Source organism: Mirounga leonina, unplaced genomic scaffold (genome assembly GCF_011800145.1).
Source record: "Mirounga leonina isolate KUSES-001 unplaced genomic scaffold, KU_Mleo_1.0 Mir_91, whole genome shotgun sequence".
Lineage (NCBI taxonomy): Eukaryota > Metazoa > Chordata > Mammalia > Carnivora > Phocidae > Mirounga > Mirounga leonina.
In genome coordinates, this window is record NW_023270839.1 from 21000842 (window position 1) to 21026189 (window position 25348).

The window sequence follows — 25348 nt, forward strand, 5'->3', positions numbered from 1 at the left end:
GATGTTACATTTTTTAAATCTATTCAGGGTATTTTTATTGGTCTTTTGACAGTCGTTCATATTTCTTCGTCTATATGAATATATACTTTGCATACATTTAACTAACTTTCCTTCCTTGATATTTTAAAGCGCATCCAAATATGTTGACTGAATCAAGTATCATCTGAAAAACATTTTTTTAAAAAGGTTTATTTATTTTATTTTTGTCCGTGAGTGAGAGAGAGAGAGAGAGAGAACAAGCAGGGAAGCAGGGGGAGGGGCAGAGGGAGAAGCAGACTCCCCGCTGAGCAGGGAGCCCAATGCAGGACTCCATCCCAGGACCCTGGGATCATGACCTGAGCCAAAGGCTGATGCTTAACCGACTGAGCCACCCAGGTGCCCTGAAAAACATTTTTATTAAACAATTAGCTAAACATAGGCTAAAAACAAAAAAAATTTTTTTTTTTTAAGATTTTATTTGTAAGTAATCTCTACACCCAGCGTAGGGCTCTAACTCAACCCCGAAATCAAGAGTTGCATGCTTTTCCGACTGAGCCAGCCGGGTGCTCCTAATGTTTAAGTACAATGAAGGGGACCTGGGTGGCTCAGTTGGTTAAGCGTCTGACTATTGATTTCTGCTCACGTCATGGTCTCAGGGTCATGGGATCGAGGCAGCCTGGCGGGTGTCTGCTGCTCTCTCTCTCCCTCTGAAATAAATAAATCTTTAAAAAAAATACAGTGAAAAGATTTTTCTCTAAGTCTTATTGAGGAATTGGCCTGAAAACTTTTATCTCAATAGAAAGAGGTAGTAAGGGCAAAACAGAATATCTTAATTCATTATCTTTTTTTTAAAAAAGATTTTATTTATTTATTTGACAGGTAGAGACATAGTGAGAGAGGGAACACAAGCAGGGGGAGTGGGAGAGGGAGAAGCAGGCTTCCCGCTGAGCAGAATCCCAGGACCCTGGGACCATGACCTGAGCCGAAGGCAAATGCTTAATGACTGAGCCACCTAGGCGCCCCTTAATTCAGTATCTTAATTCATTTAAGACTTTCTTCTAAACTTATAGTTTTTCCTGAAAAACTTTTTATTGTTGCCATATCTATATTTTTTTTACTGATCTTTGGGTAAAGAATGTGATTGGAAAATAATTGCCAGGAAATTTTTATTCTCTACAACTTATTTAAAAGAGCCTGTTGAGTTTTAAACTCTTACTCCAAATTCTTTTCACTGTATCTACAGAGTTGAAATCAATGGGAGCACATTTACATTAGCATTATCTTTACATGTATTTTAACCTATCAAATAGTTACACGGTTGTTATATTAAATAGATATATACATATACACATACACACATATATAGACACATGCATATATTCCATTGTGCTTAAGCAATAATAAAAGTTCATTTAGCTCAACTCTTTTATTGATTATTTAAATTATTTCGTATTTTCTCATGTTAGTTGTCATGGCTATGAATATCTTATTTTCAAATTATTTCCTGCTTCTCCTACTTTGAGTGTGTTCCTTTAAAAGTAGTCCCCGAACTGAAATTCCTAGGACAAAGTACCCAACAAGCTTATAGTTCCAGTTACATATTGTTAGATTGTTCTCTAGAACCAGTTTCACAATGTCACTGGAGATTTTAAACTTATTTATTTCCCTATGGCCTGGCCACATTTGCTTTTTAACTTCTTTATAAGGCATTTAGGATATAATGATTCCTTAAAGATGTTTCAGTAAGCATTTACTTTCTGGTAGCCTCTCCATTTTTATGTGAGGATTTTACTGTAATTATTTCTTGGTTTATAATCTGTGCATCAGTTTTGACCACTTAGCCTGATAACTTTGGATATTGATCCTATTTCTTTGTGTCAAATCTTTATAAATAATTCAGATATTAACCTTTTATAAATTACCTTTACCACAGTTTTACTCTTCCATTGCCTTTCCTGATATGAGACTTTGTTATATTTTATCATGCAAGAATTTTTTAAATTAAAAATAATTTTTAAACTGTGGAAAAATGCACGTAAAATTCACCAAAGTATACATTTTGTGGCATTTAGTACATTCATAATGTTGGGCGATCATCACAACTATTTAGTTCCAGAACATTTTCATCATGCCGAAAGAAAACCCTGTATCCATTAAGCAGTCACTCCCAGTTCTCTCCTACCCACAGTCCCTGGCAAAGACCAATCTGCTTTCTGACTTGATGAATTCACCTGTTCTGAATCTTTCGTATCAATGGAATCACAATATGTGACCTTTTGTGTCTGGCTACTTTTATTTAGCATGATGTTTTCAAAGTTCAGCCTATTATAGCATGTATCAGTACTTTATTTTTTATTTATTTGTGAGAGAGAGAATGAGAGACAGAGAGCATGAGAGGGAGGAGGGTCAGAGGGAGAAGCAGACTCCCTGCTGAGCAGGAAGCCCAATGTGGGACTCGATCCCGGGACTCCAGGATCATGACCTGAGCCGAAGGCAGTCGCTTAACCAACTGAGCCACCTAGGCACCCCAGTACTTTATTTTTTAATTGCTAAATTATATTCAGTTATATGAATATAATAATATTTTGTTTATCCATTTATCTGAATTTGAATTGTTTCTAGTTTTTGGCTATCATGAATATGCTGTATGAACATTCATTTGCAAGTTTTTGTTGAACACTTGTTTTCGATTCTTTCAAGTGTATACTTAGGTATGGAATTGCTGGGCTATATGGTAATTCTGTGTTTAGCTTTATAAAGGAACTGCCAAAGTATTTTCCACAGTGGCTGTACCATTTTACAGTCCTACCAGCAGTGTTTGTTAGCTATTTCTCCACATCCTTGCCAACTTAGTACTTTCTGGGGTTTTTTGTTTTATTTTTCACTGTTGACATCCTAGTGGGTATGGAGTGGTATCTCATTGTGATTTTCTTTTCTTTCTTTTTTTTTTAGAGATTTTATTTTTAAGTAATCTCTACATCCAACATGGGGCTTGAACTTACAACTGAGATCAAGAGTTGCATGCTCCACTGTCTGAGCCAGACAAGTGCCCTTCATTGTGATTTTCATTTGCATATCCCTAATGACTAAGGACATTGAGCATCTTTTCATGTATTCATTGGTCATTTGTATAATTCTCTTTGGAGAAATGTCTATTCAGGTCCTTTGCCCATTTTTTAAAAAATTGGGTTGTTTGTCTTTGTTGTTGAGTTTTCAGCATTCTTTTTTATATTCTGGGGACTAGATCCTCATCAGACATATGATTCACAGTTATTTTTGCCCATTCAGCCGGTGGTCTTTTCACTCTTTGATAGTGTCCTTTGATGCACAAAATTTTTAATTTTGATGAAGTCCAATTTATCTCTTGTTTTGTTGTTCATGTTTTTGGTGTCATATCTAAGAAATTTTGCCTAATCAAAGCTTATGAAGATTCCCCCCATGTTTTCTTCTAAAAGCTTTATAGTTTTGCCCCTTATATGCAGGTTTTAATCTATTTTTTTTTTTAAGATTTTATTTATTTATTTGACAGAGAGAGAGATAGGGAGAGCAGGAACACAAGCAGGGGGAGTGGGAGAGGGAGAAGCAGGCTTCCTGCTGAGCAGGGAGCTCGATGTGGGATTCGATCCCAGGACCCTGGTATCATGACCTGAGCCGAAGGCAGATGCTTAACGACTGAGCCACCCAGGTGCCCAATTTCTTTTATTATTTTTAATCTAAGTTTTATATATGATATGAGGTAAGGATCCAGCTTCATTCTGTATGCAGGTATTAGTTGTCCCATACTATTTGCTGAAGAGACTCTTTTTTCTCCATTGAACAGTTGGGACATCCTTGTTGAAAATTAATTGTATGGGTTTATTCTGGACTCTCAATTCTGTTCCCCAGATGCCACTGCCACATTGTTTTGTAACTTTGTGGTAACTTATGAAATCAGGAAGTATGAGTCCTCCAACTTTGTTTTTTTTAAGATTTTCTTTATTTGACAGCGAGATAGAGAGAGAGTACAAGCAGGCAGAGCGGCAGGCAGAGGGAGAAGGAGAAGCAGGCTCTCTGCTAAGCAGAGAGCCTGACATGGGGCTCGATCCCAGGACTCTGGGATCATGACCTGAGCTGAAGGTAGCCACTTAACCAACTGAGCCACGCAGGCGCCCCTCCAACTTTGTTCTTTATAAAAGTATTTTGATGACTTGGGATCTCTTACAATTCCATATGACTCTTAGGATCTGCTTGTCTGCTACTCTAACAAGGCAGTTGGCTTTTTTTTTTTTTAAATTCAGTTAGTTCTATACCCAGTGTGGGACTTGAACTCATGACCCTGAGATCAAGAGTCACAAGCTCTACTGACTGAGCTAGCTAGGTGCCCCAAGGCAGTTGTTGAATCTGTAGATTAGATTGAGGAATATTGTCATCTGAACAATAGTAAGTTTCCAGTACATGAAAATGGGTGTCTTTCCATTTATTCAGAGTGTCTTTAATTTCTTTCAGCAATGTTTTATAGTTTTCAGTGTACAAGTCTATGCCTCCTTGGTTAAATTTATTCTTAAGCATTTTATTCTTTTTTTTTTTTTTTAAGATTTTATTTATTTATTTGACAGAGAGAGACACAGTGAGAGAGGGAACACAAGCAGGGGGAGTGGGAGAGGGAGAAGCAGGCTTCCCACGGAGCAGGGAGCCCGATGCGGGGCTCGATCCCAGGACCCTGGGATCATGACCTGAGCCGAAGGCAGACACTTAACGACTGAGCCACCCAGGCGCCCCAAGCATTTTATTCTTTTTGATGTTGTAAATTTAATTCTTAATTTCCTTTTCAAACTGTTCATTGCTAATGCACAGAAATATGACTGTTTTTTTTTTCTTGGCTTTTGAGGTTCTAATTTTTATGCAAATTTCTAAGGATATGTAATATTTGGTTTCATCTTAAAAATTTAGAATGTGGTATTTTATTTTCATTATTGTAACAATAATAGCTATGGATCAGTGTTTTTATATAATCAGCATATAGAAACATCAGCATATATAAACGTGTATACATATACACACAAAGTCAGTACTTTGAATATGATTCAAAATTTCTGTGCCTATTTAAAATCAACTGCATTTTTCCTTTTCTTTTTTCTTTTTTTACATTTTGACCTTTACCCATTTTTCCTATCCCTACCTCCACCTCTGGCAACTACCAGTCTGCCCACTTTATCTATAAGCTTCGGTTTTTTCTTTTTTAAAAAATGTATAAGAGAAATCATATGGTATTTGTCTGTCTCTGTCTGACTTATTTCACTTAATATAATGCCCTCAGGGTCCATCCATATTGTCCCAAATGGCAAGCTTTCCTTTTTTATGGCTGAATAATATTCCATGGGATATATATATATATATACCACACAAGTTCTTTATCCATTTATCCATTGATAGACACTTAGATTGTTTCCATCTCTCTCTTTTTTAAAAGAAGATTTTATTTATTTGAGAAAGAGAGCACACATGCGTGGGGGGACGGGCGGAGGAGCAGTTTCCACACTGAGCGTGGAGCCCAACATAGGGCTCAGTCTCACAACCCTGAGATCACGACCTGAGCTGGAATCAAGAGTTGGACACTAACACACTGAGCCAACCACCCAGGTGCCCTTCCATCTCTTGAGTATTGTAAATAATGCTGTAGTAAAGATGGAGGTGCATATATCTTTGTGAATTAGTATTTTCGTTTTCTTTAGATAAATACCCAAAGTGAAATTGCTGGATTATATGATAGTTCTAGTTTTAATTTTTTGAGGAACTTTCATACTGTTTTCCATGGTGGCTGTACCAATTTACATTTCTACCAACAGTGTACAAAGATTCCCCTTTCTCCAAATTTCTCCAGTTATGGCTGATTTTTGTTTGTTGATCTTGTATCCTGCAACTTAGCTGAATTTGATAATTAGGTTTTTATTTGTATATATTCAGGTTTATCCATCTTGACTCTTATGAGAACCTTCATTTCTTTTAATCATCTGTTCTTTATCTGGACATAAAAGTGCTCTACTCAGTCCAGGTTGTTGTCTGTGCTTCTGACCAGTTGATGGTAGATCTGAGGTTCCAACAACCCCTTCCTTGAGTTCAATTAATTTGCTAGAGTGGCTCACAGAACTCAGAGAAACATTTTATTTCCTAGATTACAGGGTTATTATGAAAGGATAGAACTCTGGAATAGAAGAGATGTATTGGAAGGTATGAGGAAATTGGAGTTTGGCTCTCCTCACTTAGGAAATTCCAAATGTTTTAGGAGCTCTCTACCAGAAAAGGGATAAAGACCAAATAATATTTCTTATCATAAATCAGAATATCACATAAGGGCTTGAAAACTGCTTTATAATAATTTGAACTTAGAAATTTAAAAAAATCTGGCGCCTGGGTGGCTCAGTTGGTTAAGTGACTGCCTTCGGCTCAGGTCATGATCCTGGAGTCCCGGGATCGAGTCCCGCATCGGGCTCCCTGCTCGGCAGGGAGTCTGCTTCTCCCTCTGACCCTCTTCCCTCTCATGCTCTCTGTCTCTCATTCTCTCTGTCTCAAATAAATAAATAAAATCTTTAAAAAAAAAAAAGAAATTTTTAAAAATCTAATTTTTTCTCTGTTCTTCAGGATAATTTCACTATTAGTTTATCAAGTTCTATAAGTAGTCTTCAGTAACATTACTGTAGCGGTCCCCGGGTGGCTCAGTGAGTTAAGCATCCCGCTCTTGATTTTGGCTCAGGTCATAATCTCGGAGTTGTGAAATCTAGCCCCGTGTAGGGGCTCCATACTGGTCTGGGAGTCTGCTTGGGATTTTCTCTCTCCCTCTCCCTCTGCCTCTCCTACCCCTCTCCCTCTCTGAAAAAAAGAAAAAAAAGACAAAAGACAAAAAAAGAAACCTTAGTGTATATTGAATTAAATCTACAGATTAAGTTGGGTAGTATTATATTATTTACTATTTTTAGTCTTTCCATCTAAGGCTCCATTTATTCATGCTTCATTGTAGTCTTATGCTTTTCTTTGAATATATATCTGACTTCCCAAGTTAAATCGATGTCCAAATATTTAACTTTTTTTTCTCATTATTTAAAAATGGACTGTTTTTCATTATATTTCCAAGTTGTACATCACTATTATGTAGATTATAATTTACTTTTTGGTATTTCTCATTTCTTGTACTTTTAAATTGCTTATTCATATGTCCAATAAATTCTTTTTATAAGGATTTTGGAAAGATATATTATCATGTTAATTGTGAAAGTGATTTTATTAAATATTTATTTTTCAGAGAGTAAACACTATTTAATCATAAAGGGAAATTTTTTTTTAAAAGGTTTTATTTATTTATTTGACAGAGAGAGAGAGGGAACACAAGCAGGGGGAGTGGGAGAGGGAGAAGCAGGCTTCCCGCGGAGCAGGGAGCCTGATTCGGGGCTCGATCTCAGGACCCTGGGATCATGACCTGAGTTGAAGGCAGACGCTTAACGACTAAGCCACCCAGGCACCCTGGGAAATTATTTTTTAAGTGTAGTTTTCTTTCTTTCTTTTCTTTCTTTCTTTCTTTCTTTTCTTTTTTCTTTCTTTCTTTCTTTCTTTCTTTCTTTCTTTCTTTCTTTCTTTCTTTTCTTTCTTTCTTTCTTTCTTTCTTTCTTTCTTTCTTTCTTTCTTTCTTCCTTCCTTCCTTCCTTCCTTCCTTCCTTCCTTCCTTCCTTCCTTCCTTTCCTTCCTTTCCTTCCTTTCCTTCCTTTCCTTCCTTTCCTTCCTTTCCTTCCTTTCCTTCCTTCCTTCCTTCCTTCCTTCCTTCCTTCCTTCCTTCCTTCCTTCCACCTATATAGCTTTCTTGTTTGGTTTTATCCTTCTCAAAATCATATTTCCTAAAAAGTTTCAAAATAATAGAAGAATTATTTGAAATAAACTTTTAAGATACAAGGAACCTGTAGAGATGACCTAATGCCCTACTGCGCGAAGTATAGGTCAGTGGACCAGCAGCATCCGTATCACATGTGATTGTTAGAATTTCAGGCCCTACCCTAGACCTTATTTCAGGCTCTACCCTAGACCTTATTTAATTTACGTTAAAGTTTGAGGCTCTTCTCTAATGTGATTCCCTCATTTGACAGAAAAGAAAAATTAGGTCCACAAAATTTAATTTGCTTAAGGTAAATAATGGAACAACCAAGACTATTATCTAGGTCCCTTATCTTCAGGTTCACTGCTTTTCCACTGCATCATACCACCTCTTCTACTTTGGAAGTTTTGGAAAAATTCTTTAATATTTCCTTTTCTTGTTCTATTTCTAAGAAGTTCCTAATCATACTTTAAAGCCATGCTCTGCTGTCACCTGTTTGGTAAAGTCCTTCTTCATATCGTTAGTAATCTTGACCGTATCAATTACTCCTTCCTCATACTTCTTCAATCTGTTGAACATACTTTCATTAATGTATATCCCACACTATTCTGTAATAAACTGTTGTAGGGAAGGAGGAGTTTTCCTTGACCTTCTTCGGGTCTCTGACCAGGTCTGAAAATTTAAACTGACAAAGACAGATTAACAGGAAGAAAGCATACAAATTTATTTAATATAAATTTTAATGATGCAGGACACTTCATAAGAAAATGAAGACCTGAGAAATGGTTAAACCTGAGTGTTTTTATGCTAAGTCAGATGAAAAGTGGAAAGATGTGATAAGTCAAAGGGTGTGAGGTAAGTGTAGTAAGCTGGGGGAAATGTAGCAAGGCCTATTTGTTCAGATTCTTCTTGGTGTTGCTCTCTCTTGGATATAAAGATGTTCCTTCCCTCTAGGTACAAGGAGGGTACCTTTTACATGAGGGTTTTATGACCTGCTTCAAGGGAAGGTCAGAAAGTCCTTCCTTCACATACCATTTCTCAAATTCCTTCAGCTTAAAATATTTAATATGCCAAGATATTGTATTTGGGGGTAGAATGTCCTGAACCCTGTCATTCCCCCATCTGAAACTTCAAGAAATATCGTTCCAGAAACTGAATTGGTAGACTGTCCCATAATTCATTGAACCTGTCTCTGTCCTGAGTATTTCTAGGGAAACAAAAGAAAAACAACTATTAATGGTTAGAACTAGTTTTTAGCCCAGAAGGCAGTCAGTTAAGAAGATTTTCTAGATGTTGGACTTGAAGCATCTTCAGATGGAATAAGGACAAGGCACTGGAACTATGACAGATTTTCTTGGTTTACACTTTGAATGTCTCTGGCAATGTCATCAGGTGATCTGGTGAATTTTCTTTTTCTTTTTTTCTCCTTTTAAAGATTTTATTTATTTGTTAGCGAGAGAGCACATAAGCAGGGGGAGCAGCAGGTAGAGGGAGAAGCAGACTCCCTGCTGAGCAAGGATCCCGATGTGGGACTCAATCTCAGGACCCCAAGATCCTGACTTGAGCCGAAGGCAGACTCTTAAACGACTGAGCCACCCAGGCATCCCGATTTGGTGAATTTTCTAAGTGACTCACATAGGAAGGCACAAAATTTGTCCATACATGAGCTGTTGTGGCGGTTTCTCTGAAGTTTGCTTCAAATTGTCCAGCTTCAGTTTGCAGGGCTTTGGGAAAAGGAGAGTTTTAATTTTTAGTAATTCCAAGTCAGAGGATGGGAAGAAATTAGAAACTTTAATTTGAAGAGTTGTAGCTAGATACTGGGGGAAACTAGAAGGATTCAAGATGCAGTCTGGTTAACAAGTAGGTAACAAAATCCTTTTTTTTTTTTTTAAAGATTTTATTTATTGGGGCGCCTGGGTGGCTCAGTCATTAAGTGTCTGCCTTCGGCTCAGGTCATGATCCCCAGGGTCCTGGGATCGAGCCCCGCATCGGGCTCCCTGCTCGGCGGGAAGCCTGCTTCTCCCTCTCCCACTCCCCCTGCTTGTGTTCCTGCTCTAGCTATCTCTCTGTGTCAAATAAATAAATAAAATCTTTAAAAAAAAAAAAAAGATTTTATTTATTTATTTGAGAAAGAGAGCAACCAAGCATGAGCAGGGGGTGGGGCAGAGGGATAGGGACAAGCAAATTCCCTGCCAAGCAGGGAGCCCAACACAGGGCTCCATCCCAGGACCCTGAGATCATGACCTGAGCTGAAGTAGACGCTTACTGACTGAGCCACCCAGACGCCCTAGTAGGTAACAAAATCTTAAAGACAATGAATAGGACTAGAATTTAATACCCATGAGGGTGTGCTATAGTTTTTTGTTGAAGCATCATTTTTCTCTCTATAGTCACCGCCATTTCTATCAAAGATAATCAAAGTAAGACTAATTTGTTTGCAAAATAAGACTAGTCTCGGGGCACCTGGGTGGCTCAGTTGGTTAAGCGACTGCCTTCGGGTCAGGTCATGATCCTGGAGTCCCGGGATCGAGTCCCGCATCGGGCTCCCTGCTCAGCAGGGAGTTTGCTTCTCCCTCTGACCCTCCCCCCTCTCGTGTTCTCTCTCTCATTCTCTCTCTCTCTCTCTCTCAAATAAATAAAATATTTTAAAAAATATAAGGCTAGTCTCGTTAAAGTTGGTCTGATTATTTATATAAGTGCAGCAAGAATAGTGATTGCCCACAGAGGTCTTTTGAGTTTGTTTGCTGGAACTTTTCGTAAGGAATCTCAGATTTGAATTTTAAAAGCCTCTAGAGGTTAGGAAGCCAAGCCAAGGAAAACCCAATAAATATTGACTTCTTATAGTCAACCTTAGATTTGTAAAGCTGGTCACACTGGATTTTATGCATCATTCTCAAGTATGACATTTAGTCAGATCCTTGGTAATATAACTAAAGTTTCCAAATGTGTCCTAATACCAGGAAAAGGGATTCTTACTGAACTTACCCGAGTAACTGTGTTGCACGAAAATAAGATTACTCAGAGTTTCTGAATTCTCGAGGGATCAGGTAGGGAGAAAAAAAATTGTTTATCTTTATTCACAAAGGTATATTTTATCAAATTGCTTTAACTTATAGATTGCTTAAGAGAAAAGAAAAAAAGGTTTCCTTAAATCTGAAAAATGAAACCAGCAACGTTGGATGGTGTGTCCTGAATCCTGTAACTGTTCATTTACCCACCTTCTGTATTAAAGTGGTAACTTCTTGAGGGCAGGAACTGTGTCTTACTCTTTTTTATTTTCCCAGACTTCATGCACATAGTTAGCATTTGTTAAATATTTGTTAAAATTATTGTATCAGTTTTGGAATTTTTTATTTCTGTAGATAGTGACAATCAAAATGATAACTTGGTCATAAATTATATCAATATATAGTTATGAGAATTTCCCTACTTTTAATTTCTTTATTCTAAAATTCTTAGTTGTAAAACTTTTGTAGTCACTCTTTTTTAAACTGTAGTTTATCAATTGTTTAAATTTTTCTATTTTTCAAAAACCCAACTACTATTTTTGCCACTGTTTAATTTTTTTTATTTTTTCATTTATTTTTGTTTTGTTTTTGTTTTGGGGGGGTTTTTTGTTGTTTAATTTTTTTTAAAGATTTATTTATTTTAGAGAAACAGTGCAAGAGCATGGGGTGGAGGGCAGAGGAAGAGGGAGAGAGAATCTCAAGCAGACTCCCCACTGAGTGCAGAGCTCGGGCTCTGTAGCAGGGCTCAATCCCGTGACCCTGATACTATGACCTGAGCCAAAATCAAGAGTCAGGTGCTCAAATGACCGAGCCACCCAGCTGCCCCTGTCACTGTTTAATTTCTAATCTGTCTTATCCTTATTTTATTCTTTGCTCCTTGTGACTTGCCACTTTATTATTTTTTAAAAGTTTTTAGGTCTTAAACTTTTTAACTTTTTAGTTTTAGAAAATTAATCTTCACATTTCTTTTTCTTACTAATATATTCATTTAAACTAACTTTTGTTGAATGCCTGTTAGGCAGAACCTTATGCATTTATAGCTATAATTTTTCCTGACTAGGTATGTGAGGAACAGTCTTAGATTTTACACAATAATCACCACAAATTTTTTGGCAGTTTTAAATGTAGTATTTTTTTTTGTTTTTTGGCTTAGCGTATCATATTTTTATTGATATATTTTTATAAATTTAGATTTGTATTGCCACGTCATGTGAAAATGGCTAGATAATTTGTTGGCGTATTTCATTATATTTGGAAGATCTATTTGAGTTGGTTTAATTTAAAATGTAGAATATGGGCTATATTGTGACACAAAATATAGTTTAGGGGATATTTCAAAGTATGCTGGAGGCATTCTTCAAGGAAGGAGTCAGACATTCTCCAAAGTAGTTGAAACTGAAAATTCATGTAAGTCCTACCTGTTTGCCAATAGGAGGGACATACCCTGTATATTTAGATGCCTTGAATAGAGAAAACCATTCTTTTCAAATGTCAGCTTCATCCTGAAAGTCACAAAGACAGTTACTTGAAACAGTAGGCAATGATCAAGCTGCCTCTCATATGGGTTTTTTCTGTATAACATGCTTCAGGGTAAGTAACAGCAGGAATTCATTTATTTAACCAAGGTTAATGAGTCTCCTGAACAACACTGGAGATACAAGCTAGAGTATCAGAGTATATGATTTTTCCATATATATATGGATTTTTTTTTTTTAAAGATTTTATTGATTTATTTACAGCGAGAGAGAGAGCACAAGCAGGGAGAAGCAGGCTCCCCGCCAAGCAGGGAGTGTGATGTGGGCCTCGATCCCAGAACCCTGAGATCATGACCTGAGCCAAAGGCAGATGATTAACCGACTGAACCACCCACGCGCCCTATATATATGGATTTTTAAAAGTAATTTTCAACCTCTGTTACAAATGGTTTAGTGAGTTCACCTTTGACATACCCACTCTGCTCACACAATAATGATAGACAAAAATATAAAAAAGAGAACTAAAAAGGTACTGATAATCTCGAAACAATGCTAACATTTCTGTGTGGCCAAGAAACAAAAACACTAGATGATGAAAGGAACTGAATGCTTGGACCTATGATGCTCAGATCTGGAAATGCAGGTTTCCGGGAATTTGGCTCTTAAAAGCAACAAGAATAAAATAGGACCCACGCTTATTGCATAAAGCCAAGACCTGGTTAGTGCCCCATCTCACTTGGCAAAGGAAGCAGAAAATAAAGCTATTGCTGACGGCTATCAAGGACTACAGTGTTTAGCAACCTGAAGGCTTATGGAGATAGGAACGTGGGGATGCAGCCTTGTAACCATGCTGCATGGTCATACCACACCACCATCGGTTTTATACTGAATTTGTGCTATCCCCAGTAGCATCATGGAATAGAAACTCTGAAATGGGATTATAAATCTCATTCTAGACTGGGGAACTGGGTGAAAACATCTTTAACATTACTAGATAATATGGGTTGACATAGAGAGAGAAAACTTAAACAAATACCCCACCTACATGAAAAATCAGTCAGCAAACCAAAACTCCAAATGTATGAAAAATATTAATGCTAAGAGACATAGCCACCATATTAACAATTGTAATGTGAAAACAATTTTATCTAACAGTCTGCTAAAAACTAAATATGGTTAAGGATGCTCAAAGAGGCAAATGAAGAGATAACTTGCTCAAAAAAAAAAAATTAAGAAACAGGCAGAGATAAAGCAAAAACATAAATTTAAAAACCAGTTTTACATTTTAGAAATTAAAAATATAATCACTGAAATAAAAGTCTATGAGATGCTAGACCATGAAAATAATTGACTAAAATAAGTGATTTGGAAGCTTGTACTGAGATATTTATCAGGAATGTAGCACAGAATGGCAGAGACAGATATAGAGATAAATATATATCATATGTATATATGACAGAGGTGTTAAGACAGAAGATATATGTATGTCTAATAAGAGTTTCAGGTAGAGAATGGAGGAAATGGGGTAGATAATCAATACTTGAAAATAATTTTGAAGAATTTGAAGAGCTCAGAATTTTCTGCAGTTGAATAAGGACATGTATGTGTTCTCAGATCAAATGTGCCTGCGAGTGTCAAGTAGGATAATGAAGAAAATCTTTGCTTTTAGGCATAGGAAAACTTCAGAGTATCCAAAAATAAAGGAAAAAATCTTAAATGATACCAGAAGATATAGATTATTTTCAAGGTATGACAATTATATTGACAGTAGACTTTTCATAAGCAAATCAAATAACAAAAAATAATGGAATAATATCTTAAGTGTGATGAGTAGAAAATAACTACCAATGTAGAATGTTATACCAGCTAATGAGGACAATGAGGATAAAATGAGGACATATTCAGTTACGCAAGACTGAGTTTACATCTCATAAACACACTCAATGAAGGATAAAGGTTATTCTTTAGTAAAGAGAAAATTGAAGAGGCATAGTAATAGCTACAAGAAATGGGAACTCAAATTGATCAAACCTATTGATAAATTTATTGACTTAAAACAATTTTTGTGTTAAGACAGCAAAAACAACAAATAATAATAAAAGAGAAGGTATTCAAGGGTAAAGTGAAAAGGTCCATGTCCTGCTCAGAAGGAGGATGGAAATACTGAATACTTTGTAATTTTGTTTAAAAATGTATAAATTATATATGTTTAAAAGTTAAGGGTTGGGGTACCTGGCTGGTGCAGTTGGTAAAGCATGTGACTCTTGATCTCAGGGTCATGTGTTCGAGCCCCACGTTGGGCATGGTGCCTACCTAAAAAATAACTAAATAAAATATAAAAACTTAAAAATTAAGGGTAATCACTAAAAAATTAGAAATACAATGTACCACTTCCATCTAACAGTGGATAGAGGAAGAATAGGAGGTAATTTTGAAAGAAGAAAATTTAAAGAAGAGAATCTAAACAGTAAAAATTAAATAAGATCAAATACTAGAAAAACCATGATAAAAATAAACAAAGTTATCAAAGAGATCACAAAAGGATACAAGAGCAGAATCTAGCTATAAAATGTTTACAACTAAATCTTAAACACATACAGTACACAGAAAATGTGAAAATAAAAGGACTATAAAAGATATTTCTCACTTCTTGGTGTATACCCCAAAGAACTGAAAACAGGGAACTTGAGCAGGTATTTGTACACCCATACTCACAACAGCATTATTCACAATAGCCAAAAGGTAAAGCAACCCAAGTGTTCATTGCCGAATGAATGGATAAAATGTGGTGTATAGGTACAAAGGAATACTACTCAGCCTAAGAAAGGAAAGAAATTCTGACACATGCTACAACATGGATGAACCTTGAAGACATTATGCTAGGTGAAATAAGCCAGTTACAAAAGGACAAATACTGTTATTATTCTACTTACTTGAGTTACCTAGAGTAGTCAAATATATAGAAACAGAAAGAGTGGTAGTTGTCAGGCCCTGGGTCAGGGAGGGGATATTACTGTTTAATGAATATGCAGTATTCAGTTGGGGAAGATAAAAGAAGTTCTGGATGTGGATGGTAGTGGTGGTTGCATAGCAGTGTTAATGTATTTAATACCATTGAACTGTACACTTAAAAATGGTTAAGATGATATGTTTTATGTAATGTATGTTTTATCATAATTTAAGTAAAGATATTCCTTAGTGAGAACTAAAGAAAGTTGGTATAAAGTATTAACAAATGATAAAATAGATTTTAAGGAAAAAAGAAGAAGTTACCATAATAACAAGAGGAACAACTATAAAGATTCATTCATTTATTTATTTATTTATTTATTTATTTATTTATTTATTTATTTTTAAAGATTTTATTTATTTATTTGACAGAGAGAGAGAGAACAAGTAGGCAGAGAGGCAGGCAGAGGGAGAGGGAGAAGCAGGCTCCCCACTGAGCAGGGAGCCCAATGTGGGGCTCCATCCCAGGGCCCTGGGATCATGACCTGAGCCGAAGGCAGCGGCTTAACTGACTGAGCCACCCAGGTGCCCCCTCATTTATTTATTTTGAGAGAAAGAGAGCACAAGCAGTGGGGAAGAGAGGAGGGACAAAGGGAGAGGGAGAAGCAGACTCCTCACTGAGCAGGGAGCCTGACTCGGGGCTCCATCCCAGGACCCTGGGATCATAACCTAAGCCAAAGGCAGATGCTTAACCAACTGAGCCACCCAGGCGCCCCTGTTTTAAAAAATATTTTATTTATTTATTTTAGAGAGAGTGGGAGTGTGGGGAATGGAGCAGAGGGAGAGGAACAAGCAGGCTCCCTGCTGAGTGCAGAGCCCAAGTCGGGGCTTGATCCCAAGACCTGAATGGAAACCAAGAGTCAGAGGCTTAACCGACTGAGCCACCCACATGCCCCAGATCCCTACGTTTAGTAGAGAGACTTTTAAAGTATACATGGAACAGTTACAGAAATTGGCTAGATCCTAGGTTCACAGAGAGTCTTGATAAATTTTTAGACAATTTATATCGTGAATAGTATCTTAAAACCCCTATATTATAAACTTAAAAATGTCAATCATCAAGAACTTTTTTTTGAGGGGGGAATTAATAATTAGCATTTACAAATTTACAGAACTGAACAATAATATAGTACCACACATATCAAAATGTGAGAAATACATTTGAAGTAATATTTACAGCTAAATTTATGGCCTTGAGAGCAGTAAGAAAAAAAACCCTAAATTAAATGAGTTGAGGGGCGCCTGGATGGCTCAGTTGGTTAAGCCTCCGACTCTTGGTTTCTGCTCAGGTCATGATCTCGCAGTTGTGGGACGAGGCCAGAGTCAGGCTCTGTGCTCAGTGCAGTCTGCTTCAGATTCTCTTCCTCTCCCTCTCCCTTTCTCTCAAATAAATAAATAAAATCTTAAAAATTAAATGAGTCGAATTCAAAATAGTAATAATAGTAGTAGTGGTCGAAGTAGTTGTATATTACTACTATTAATGATGATGATACTAAAATAGCTAACATTGGAGTGTTTAGTATGTGCCAGTTTTTGTTCTAAAGGTATTTGTATGTATAAACTTATAACAAATCAGAGTGTAGATATTATTCCCATTTTATAGACTGGAAACACACAAAAAAGTTTCATAATACTTTCAAGATTACTTAGCTAGTAAATAGCTGAGTCAGGGTTAGAACCCAAACAATCTGACCTCACAGAAAGGAGAAAAAGAATAGCAGAGGAAACGGAAAGAATGTAGAAGAGAGGGGAAAAAATAGGTAAGAGCTATTATAAGTGAAGTGGAAAATAAAGAATAACTAGGAGCAAAATCAAAAACAAACTAGATAAACCTCTAGTAATACTAATGAAAAAATAGAAAAGATAGAATAAGTAATATACAGGACAACAGAGGGTCGGGGTAACTGGCTGGCTAGGTCAGAGGAGTGTGCGACTTGATCTCAGGGTCATGAGTTTAAGGCCCACGTTGGGTGTAGAAATTACTTAAAATCTTAAAAAAACAAACAAACAGAGGTTATACTTTAAATCTTTAAATCACAAGAAAATTTTATTTAAAACTTTGACAATAAATTTGAAAACTTAGATCAAATGGGTAATATTCTGGAAAACTAATTACCAAAATTGGCTCAAGATGATTTGAGAACCTGAATAAACCAATAACATTAAGTAAATTGAATAGGTAATCAAGTCTCACCATACCCCAAAAGAGACACTAATATTATAAGAGAGTTTAGCTAGGTAACTAAACTCAGGATCACTACATGAAATCAATAAAACTAAAAATTGGTTATTTGAAAAGATTAGTGAAAATAAGACCTCTAGCACAGATCAAGACAGAAAGAGATGGCACAAATTATCAATATCAGGAATGAAAAAGAGCGTTTAATTAGGTATTGTGAATTACTACCAAAACACTGGAAAATGTAGAAGTGGGTAGTATCCTAGAAAAACACCTGTATATAAAACTGACACAAGAAGATATGGAAAATCTGAAGAGTTCTGTGTTTATTTAAGATATTGAATCTGGGGGCGCCTGGGTGGCTCATTTGGTTAGGTTTCCAACTGTTGATACTGGGTTCAGGTCATGATCTCGGGGTTGTGAGATCCACCTGGCTGGCTCAGTTGGTGGAGCATGTGACTCTTGATCCTGGGGTTGTGGGTTTGGAGCCCCATGTTGGGTGTAGAGATTATCTTAAAAATAAATTTTTTTTAAAGATATTATTTATTTATTTGAGGGAGTGAGCAAGAGAAAGAAAAGGAGCAGGGGTAGAGAGAGGGAGAAGGAGTGTCCCCATTGAGCAGGTAGCCCAATGTGGAGCTTGATCCCGGAACTCCAGGATCATGACCTGAGCCGCAGGCAGACACTTCACCCACTGAGCCACCCAGGTGCCCTTAAAAGTAAAACCTTAAAAAAAAAAATAGATATTGAATCTGTAATTTAAAACCTTCCCTTAATGAAATTTTCATGCCCAAATGGTTTCACGGGTGAATTCTTCCAAACATTTAGAGGAAGAAATAAAAGCAATCTAACATGAACTTTTTCAGAGAATTGAAAATGAGGTAACACCTCCCAACTCATTTTATGAAGCCAGCATAAGTTGGATGGCAGAACTAAGTATTTTATGAAAAAGGAAAATTACAGGACAATTCCTGCCAACATTGTACATGTAAAAATACTGAATAAAATATTAGCATATCAGGCCAGAGATAGATAAAATTGATATACATGATGACCATGTTGGCTTTATTCTCAAAATGCAAGGTTTTTTAATATTTGAAAAGCAGTCTATGTAATTCATCACATTAACGAAATATATGAGACAAATCGAGTAGGTGCATCTCAATACGTGCAAAGAAAGCGTTTGAAGAAATTCAACATGTATTCATGATAAACAACAAACTCTAAGCAACTAGGACTAGACAGTAATGTGATGAAGAGTATCTACAAAAATCCTCTAACAAACATCACTTAATGGTGAACTATCAAAAATTTTCTCTTTGAAATCATGAAGACTAAGATAACCTCTATCATTATTTCTTTTCAACTTTTCACTGTATGTCCTAGTCAATGATATAAAGTGTGAAAAAAAATAGTGTAGAGATTGAAAAGAAGAAATAAAACTGGGTAAATTGTTATTATTTGCAGGTATAATTTTATATGTGGAAAACTCAAAACAATCTACAAACTATTAAAGTAAATGAGTATTACATAAGCATTTAGCAAAGTTATTAGAAGGCTAAAATAAATTAATTGCACTTGTATATGTCAGCAAAAAACATATAAAGTGAAATTTTTAAAAAAAAACTATTTTTTTATTTTATTTTAGTTTTTTTAAAGATTTTATTTATTTACTTGACAGAGACACAGTGAGAGAGGGAACACAAGCAGGGGGAGTAGGAGAGGGAGAAGCAGGCTTCCCGCTGAGCAGGGAGCCCGATGTGGGGCTCGATCCCAGGGCCCTGGGATCATGACCTGAGCCGAAGGCAGACACTTAACAACTGAACCACCCAGGCGCCCCAAAGAAACTATTTTTTTAAAAGATTTTTATTTTAAGTAATCTCTACACACAACATGCGGCCTGAACTCACAACTCTGAGATCAGGAGTTGCAGGCTCCACTGACTGAGCCAGAAAAATGCCCCAAAAAACTATTTTTAATAGCATAAAATACATCAGATTCTTGAAAAAATTCTAACAAAATATTCACAAGAACTTGTATAAACTACAAAACATTATTGACAGAAATTAGATGATATATAAGTAAATCCATGTTGATAGTTTAGAAGGCTCAATGTTTTAAAGATGTCAGTTCTTCTTTGATTGATCTGGAATTCCAGTGCTATCCCATTTATTATCCCAGCAGCATTTTTTTTCTTTTTGCTGGAATTGGATGGATAGCACTGCAATTGGTGAAATTGGTGAAATTTGGTGGAAATAAAGTGATTCTGAAATATGTATGGTAATGCAAAAGACTAAGAATAGCCAAGACAATATATAAGAATGAAACTTAGTGACTTCTATCAGACATCAAGATTATTATAAAACTATTATTGATGAGGTAATTAAGACAATATGGTATTGTCACAAGAATAGACAGATGGACCAGTGGAACAGATTGAAGAATGAAGAAATTACCACACATATATAGTCGCTTGATTTATGACAACATTGATAACATAATGCAATGGGGGAATGCCTGGGTGGCTCAGTTGGTTAAGGATCTGCCTTGGGCTCAGGTCATGATCCCAGCATCCTGGGATTGAGCCCTGTGTCGGGCTCCCTGCTCAGAGGGGAGCCTGCTTCTCCCTCTGCCTCTGCCCCTCCCCCTGCTTGTGCTCTCTCTTCTCTCTCCCTCTGTCTAAATAAATAAATAAAATCTTCTTTAAAAGTTTGAAAAATATATAATGCAATGGGGGAAAGGATAGTCTTTTCAATAAATAGTACTGGGTCAATTGGATAGCCAAATAGGAAAATATTAACCTTGGCTTTCCTACTTCCACAATATACAGAATTAAATTAAAGATAGATTGCAGAGCTTTTTTGTAATGGGTTTGCTGCCAGAACATAGGTGTTATGAAAACCACCACTAAACCTAAACCAAAATGGGAAAGGAAAAGACTGACATCAACATCATCATCATTGGACATGTAGATTCAGGCTAGTCTACGACTACTGGTCATCTGATCTACAAATGTGGTGGGATCGACAAAAGAACTATCAAAAAATTTGAGAAGGAGGCTGCTGAGATGGGGAGGGACTCCTTCAAGTATGCTTGGGTCTTGGATAAACTGAAAGCTGAAGGTGAACGTGGTATTACAATTGATATCTCCCTGTGGAAATTCAAGACCAGCAAGTCTTATGTGACCATCATTGATGCCCCAGGACACAGAGACTTTATCAAAAACATGATTCCAGGCACATCTCAGTCTGACTGTGCTGTCCTGATTGTTGCTGCTGTGTTGGTGAATTTGAAGTGGGTCTAAAACAACTAATTGTTGGTGTTAACAAGATGGATTCCACTGAGCCACCCTACAGCCAGAAGAGATACGAGGAAATCGTTAAGGAAGTCAGCACCTATGTTAAGAAAATTGGCTACAACCCTGACACAGTAGCATTTGTGCCAATTTCTGGTTGGAATAGTGACAACATGCTGGAGCCAAGTGCTAACATGCCTTGGTTCAAGGGATGGAAAGTCACCCATAAAGATGGGAATGCCAGTGGAACCACACTGCTTGAAGCTCTGGATTGCAATCTGCCACCAGCTCGTCCAACTGACATGCCTTTGCGTCTGCCTCTCTAGGATGTCTACAAAATTGGTGGTACTGGTACTAGTACCGAGTGGAGACTGGTGTTCTTAAACCTGGCATGGTGGTCACCTTTGCTCCAGTCAATGTTACAACTGTAGTAAAGTCTGTTGAAATGCAGCATGAAGCTTTGAGTGAGGCTCTTCCTGGGGACAATGTGGGCTTCAATGTCAAGAACATATCTGTCAAAGATGTTCGTTGTGGCAGTGTGGCTGGTGACAGCAAAAATGACACACCAGTGGAAGCAGCTGACTTCACAGTTCAAGTGATTATCCTGAACCATCCAGGCCAAATCAGTGCTGGATATGCACACACCTCACATTGCTTGCAAGTTTGCTGAGCTGAAGGAGAAGATAGATCATCATTCTGGAAAAAAGCTGAAGATGGTCCCAAGTTCTTGAAATCTAGTGATGCTGCCATTGTTGATATGGTTCCTGGCAAGCCTATGTGTGTTAAGAGCTGCTCTGACTATCCTCCTCTAGGCTGTTTTGCTGTTCGTGACATGGGACAGATGGTTGCTGTGGGTGTCATCAAAGCAGTAGACAAGAAGGCAGCTGGAACTGGCAAGGTCACCAAGTCTGCCCCAAAAGCTCAGAAGGCTAAATGAATAGTATCTCCAACACCTGCCACCCCAGTTTTCATCAGTGGTGGAAGAACGTTCTCAGAACTGTTTGTGTCATTGGCCATTTAAGTTTAATAGTAAAAGACTGGTTAATGATAACAATGCATCGTAAGACCTTCGGAAGGAAAGGAGAATGTTTTGTGGACCATTTTGTGTGTGTGTGTGTGTGTGTGTGTGTGGCAGTTTTAAGTTACTAGCTTTTAAAATCAGTACCTTTTAATGGAAACAACTTGACCAAAAATCTGTCATAGAATTTTGAGGCCCATTAAAACAAAAGTTTAATGAGAAAAAAAAATAGATTTCAGATTTAAAATTTAAAGCTAATAAAACCTCTAGAAGAAAACAAAATAGTATCTTCATGACATGGAGTAGGCAAGGATTTCTTAAACCAGATTAATCTCCCCTCCCCCATAAAAGCTAACCATGAATTCAAAAATGATAAATTGGACTTGATTAAAATTAAGAACTTCTGTTAATCAGAAGGTCAATCGTAAGAGTGAGAAGATGTACATACCCTACAACTTAATATGTACTTATAAACACTTTCATATGTATTAGAACTGTACAAGAATATTTATTGTTTATTACATTGAAAATTGGAAATGAATGTTCATCAGTATGAGAATGGTTAAATCATTGTGTATGTACCATACACATACAATGGAATTATATATATGAGTTCATATGAATGAACAAAGCCACATTTATCAACATGGATAAATCTCAAAAGCATAATGAGAGAATAAAGCAAGTTGCAAAACAGATACATTATGCTATGTTGGAAGTCCTAAAATCACCCTCAGGTTTGATGATTCACTAGAAGTGCTCACAGGACACAGAAGAGTAATACTCACAGTTATGGTTTAGTACAATGAAAGGACAGAGATTAGAACCAGCAAATGGAAAAGGCTCATGGGGCAAGTTCCAGGAGAAAGCCAATGCAAGCTTCCAGGTGTCCCCTCCCAGGGGAGTTGCATGGAGATTTGTTTAATCCTCTGAGCGAACATGTGTGACAACATGTATGAAGTGTTTCCAACTCAGGAAACTTACTTGATCCTTGGAGTCCAGAGTTTTTATTGGGAGTCAGTCATGTAGTGCCCACATGTCATATGATACCCTCATGACTGAGCTCAGTTACTCAGACTCTAGCCCTCCTACCCTCCACCTAGCAAAAACAAATATACGCCATAAATTGTTTTGTTAGGATAAATTTATCTAATCATACTGGTATAGCATGGCGCAAGGCCTCAGGCATACAAAAATACTTATCAGGCACAACATTCCATAGGCCCAGAAGTTAGCTTCCAGCTTCCAGCCAACCACCAATACTGAAGACAAACCTTTCTTTGGAATGTACAAGGTTTGAGCAAACGAGGCATGCCAAGTTAACTCTTTCCTGCCCAGATGCCATGTATTTAAAGTTTAGAGGCTTGTGAATCAATTTATCAAAGAATACATAAAGTTTCATGGGGATGTTTAACACCCAGTTTAAGATAGAGGTTGTCTTTGGGATAGGAGGAGAATGCTAGGGAGAAGTCCTGGGGAACTTTATGTATCTGTAATGTTTTCTTTATTAAAAGTTCTAAAACAGGGCACCTGGGTGGCTCAGTTGGTTAAGCGACTGCCTTCAGCTCAGGTCATGATCCCAGGGTCCTGGGATCGAGTCCCGCATCGGGCTCCCTGCTCTGCGGGGAGCCTGCTTCTCCCTCTCCCACTCCCCCTGCTTGTGTTCCCTCTCTCACTGTGTCTCTCTCTGTCAAATAAATAAATAAAATCTTTAAAATAAATAAATAAATAAATAAAAGTTCTAAAACAAATATGGCAAAAAAAATTTAAAATTAGACAAAATTCTGGATGATGGAAACATGGATGTTATATTCTCCACACTTCTCTGTATATCTGAAAATATTTAATAAGAAAAAAATAGAAAAATCTGTCAAACTTTCGTCAAGTATGGATCAGAGTGCTACTTTATAAGAAAAATTTAAAACAAAACAAAACAAAAAAAAAAGAAAAAAGATTTTTGTAGGGGCACCTGGCTGGCTTAGTTGGTAGAACATGGGACTCTTGATCTCTGAGTCTTGAGTTCAAGCCCCATGTTGGGTGGAGAGCTTACTTAAAAAAAAAAGAACGAAAGAAAAGAAAAAAAAATTTTTTCGGGACACCTGGATGGCTCAGAGTTAAGTGTGTGCCTTCAGCTCAGGTCATGATCCCAGAGTCCTGGGATCAAGTCCCATATTGGGCTGATGCAGCGGGGAGCCTGCTTCTCCCACTCCCTCTGCCCCTCCCCCTTCTTGTGCTTTCTCTCTCTCTCTCTCTCTCAAATAAATTAATAAAATCTTGAAAAAAACTATTAAGAATATTTGAATACTGAAGTTGAAATAGAGTGTCCAACTACTTAATGTACATCAGATTAATGTACTTGTCCTAAATAAGTGACATGTGCCTGGTATTACTTACTCAAAAATTAGCAAATTACTTCCTGCCTCAGGCCCCTTTATTTTATGCTAGTTCTAAGACTAGTCCAGTATGTTTGGTGGAGGATAAAAGCAAAAGGTAAAGGAGAACAGTATTTGACCTTGATGCAAATCAAATTATGTGTCTCCCTTCTCTTCTTCTCCCTTCCCCTCATAGCATTAGTCTTAAAAAATAACAAAAATGTAGCCTGTGGATAATGTAAAGAAGGGGAAAGAGCAGTTGAACCTCTTTGCATTGGGAATGGGGTTGGGGAAGTGATGATGGTCAGATTGTTCAGATGCTGTTAGACATAATTTCCAGCTAGTATGCTTCTTTCATTTCTCTGGTTTCTCTTTACCTTCCGTAAGTCAACAGTCAATTAACAGATTTCTTCCTGTGCCTACTACATGCAGGTCCTATACCTTGAGATGTAAAATAAGTATGGTCTTTTTGCCCCATAACGTGCCTCATGATGAAATCAAAGTAAGCCATTCAAAAGCCAGTCGGTAGTTTTCCCTATACATTGTTTGGTGGGGAAAGCCTGCTGTAACATTTTTGTCACAATTTGCACACCTCACCCTTCCAGCATTCAAACTCTAATTCATGTCTCAACAGATTATAAGTTTTCACATACCATGGACCCTCAGGGATACTTGAAGTAGTCAGAACTGTAGGTGTTAAATTGAATAATGTAAGAATCATTTCAATGCGTTGATGTCCAAATGAATGGTACACAGTGGATACTGGGAGTAGATGAAGGCTAGAAAAAGATGTTGCCTTCTTTAGAGTAAAATTTCCTTTTCTTTCTCTCTAGAGTTTTGACCAACTCAGATTGATTCATTTTCTTTATAATAGTGATAATATATTAAAAGAATGACTAGAAAAACATAAAACCTGTTTTTCATACAATAGTTGAGAAATTGCGGGGCGCCTGGGTGGCTCAGTTGGTTAAGCGACTGCCTTCGGCTCAGGTCATGATCCTGGCGTCCTGGGATTGAGTCCCGCATCGGGCTCCCTGCTCGGCAGGGAGTCTGCTTCTCCCTCTGACCCTCCCCCCTCTCACGTGCTTGCTCTCTCTCTCATTCTCTCTCTCTCAAATAAATAAATAAATAAAATCTTTAAAAAAAAAAATAGTTGAGAAATTGAAACCTAAAAGC

General features: G+C 37.1%; 1 protein-coding gene and 1 pseudogene across 2 annotated transcripts in view; both read left to right on the forward strand.

Moving 5' to 3' along the window:
* GOLM2 (golgi membrane protein 2) overlaps positions 1-25348 on the forward strand; it is a 114038-nt gene that overhangs the window by 74979 nt on the left and 13711 nt on the right. The gene's annotated exons all lie outside the window — the stretch shown is intronic.
* LOC118003647 lies at positions 19524-21893 on the forward strand (annotated as a pseudogene).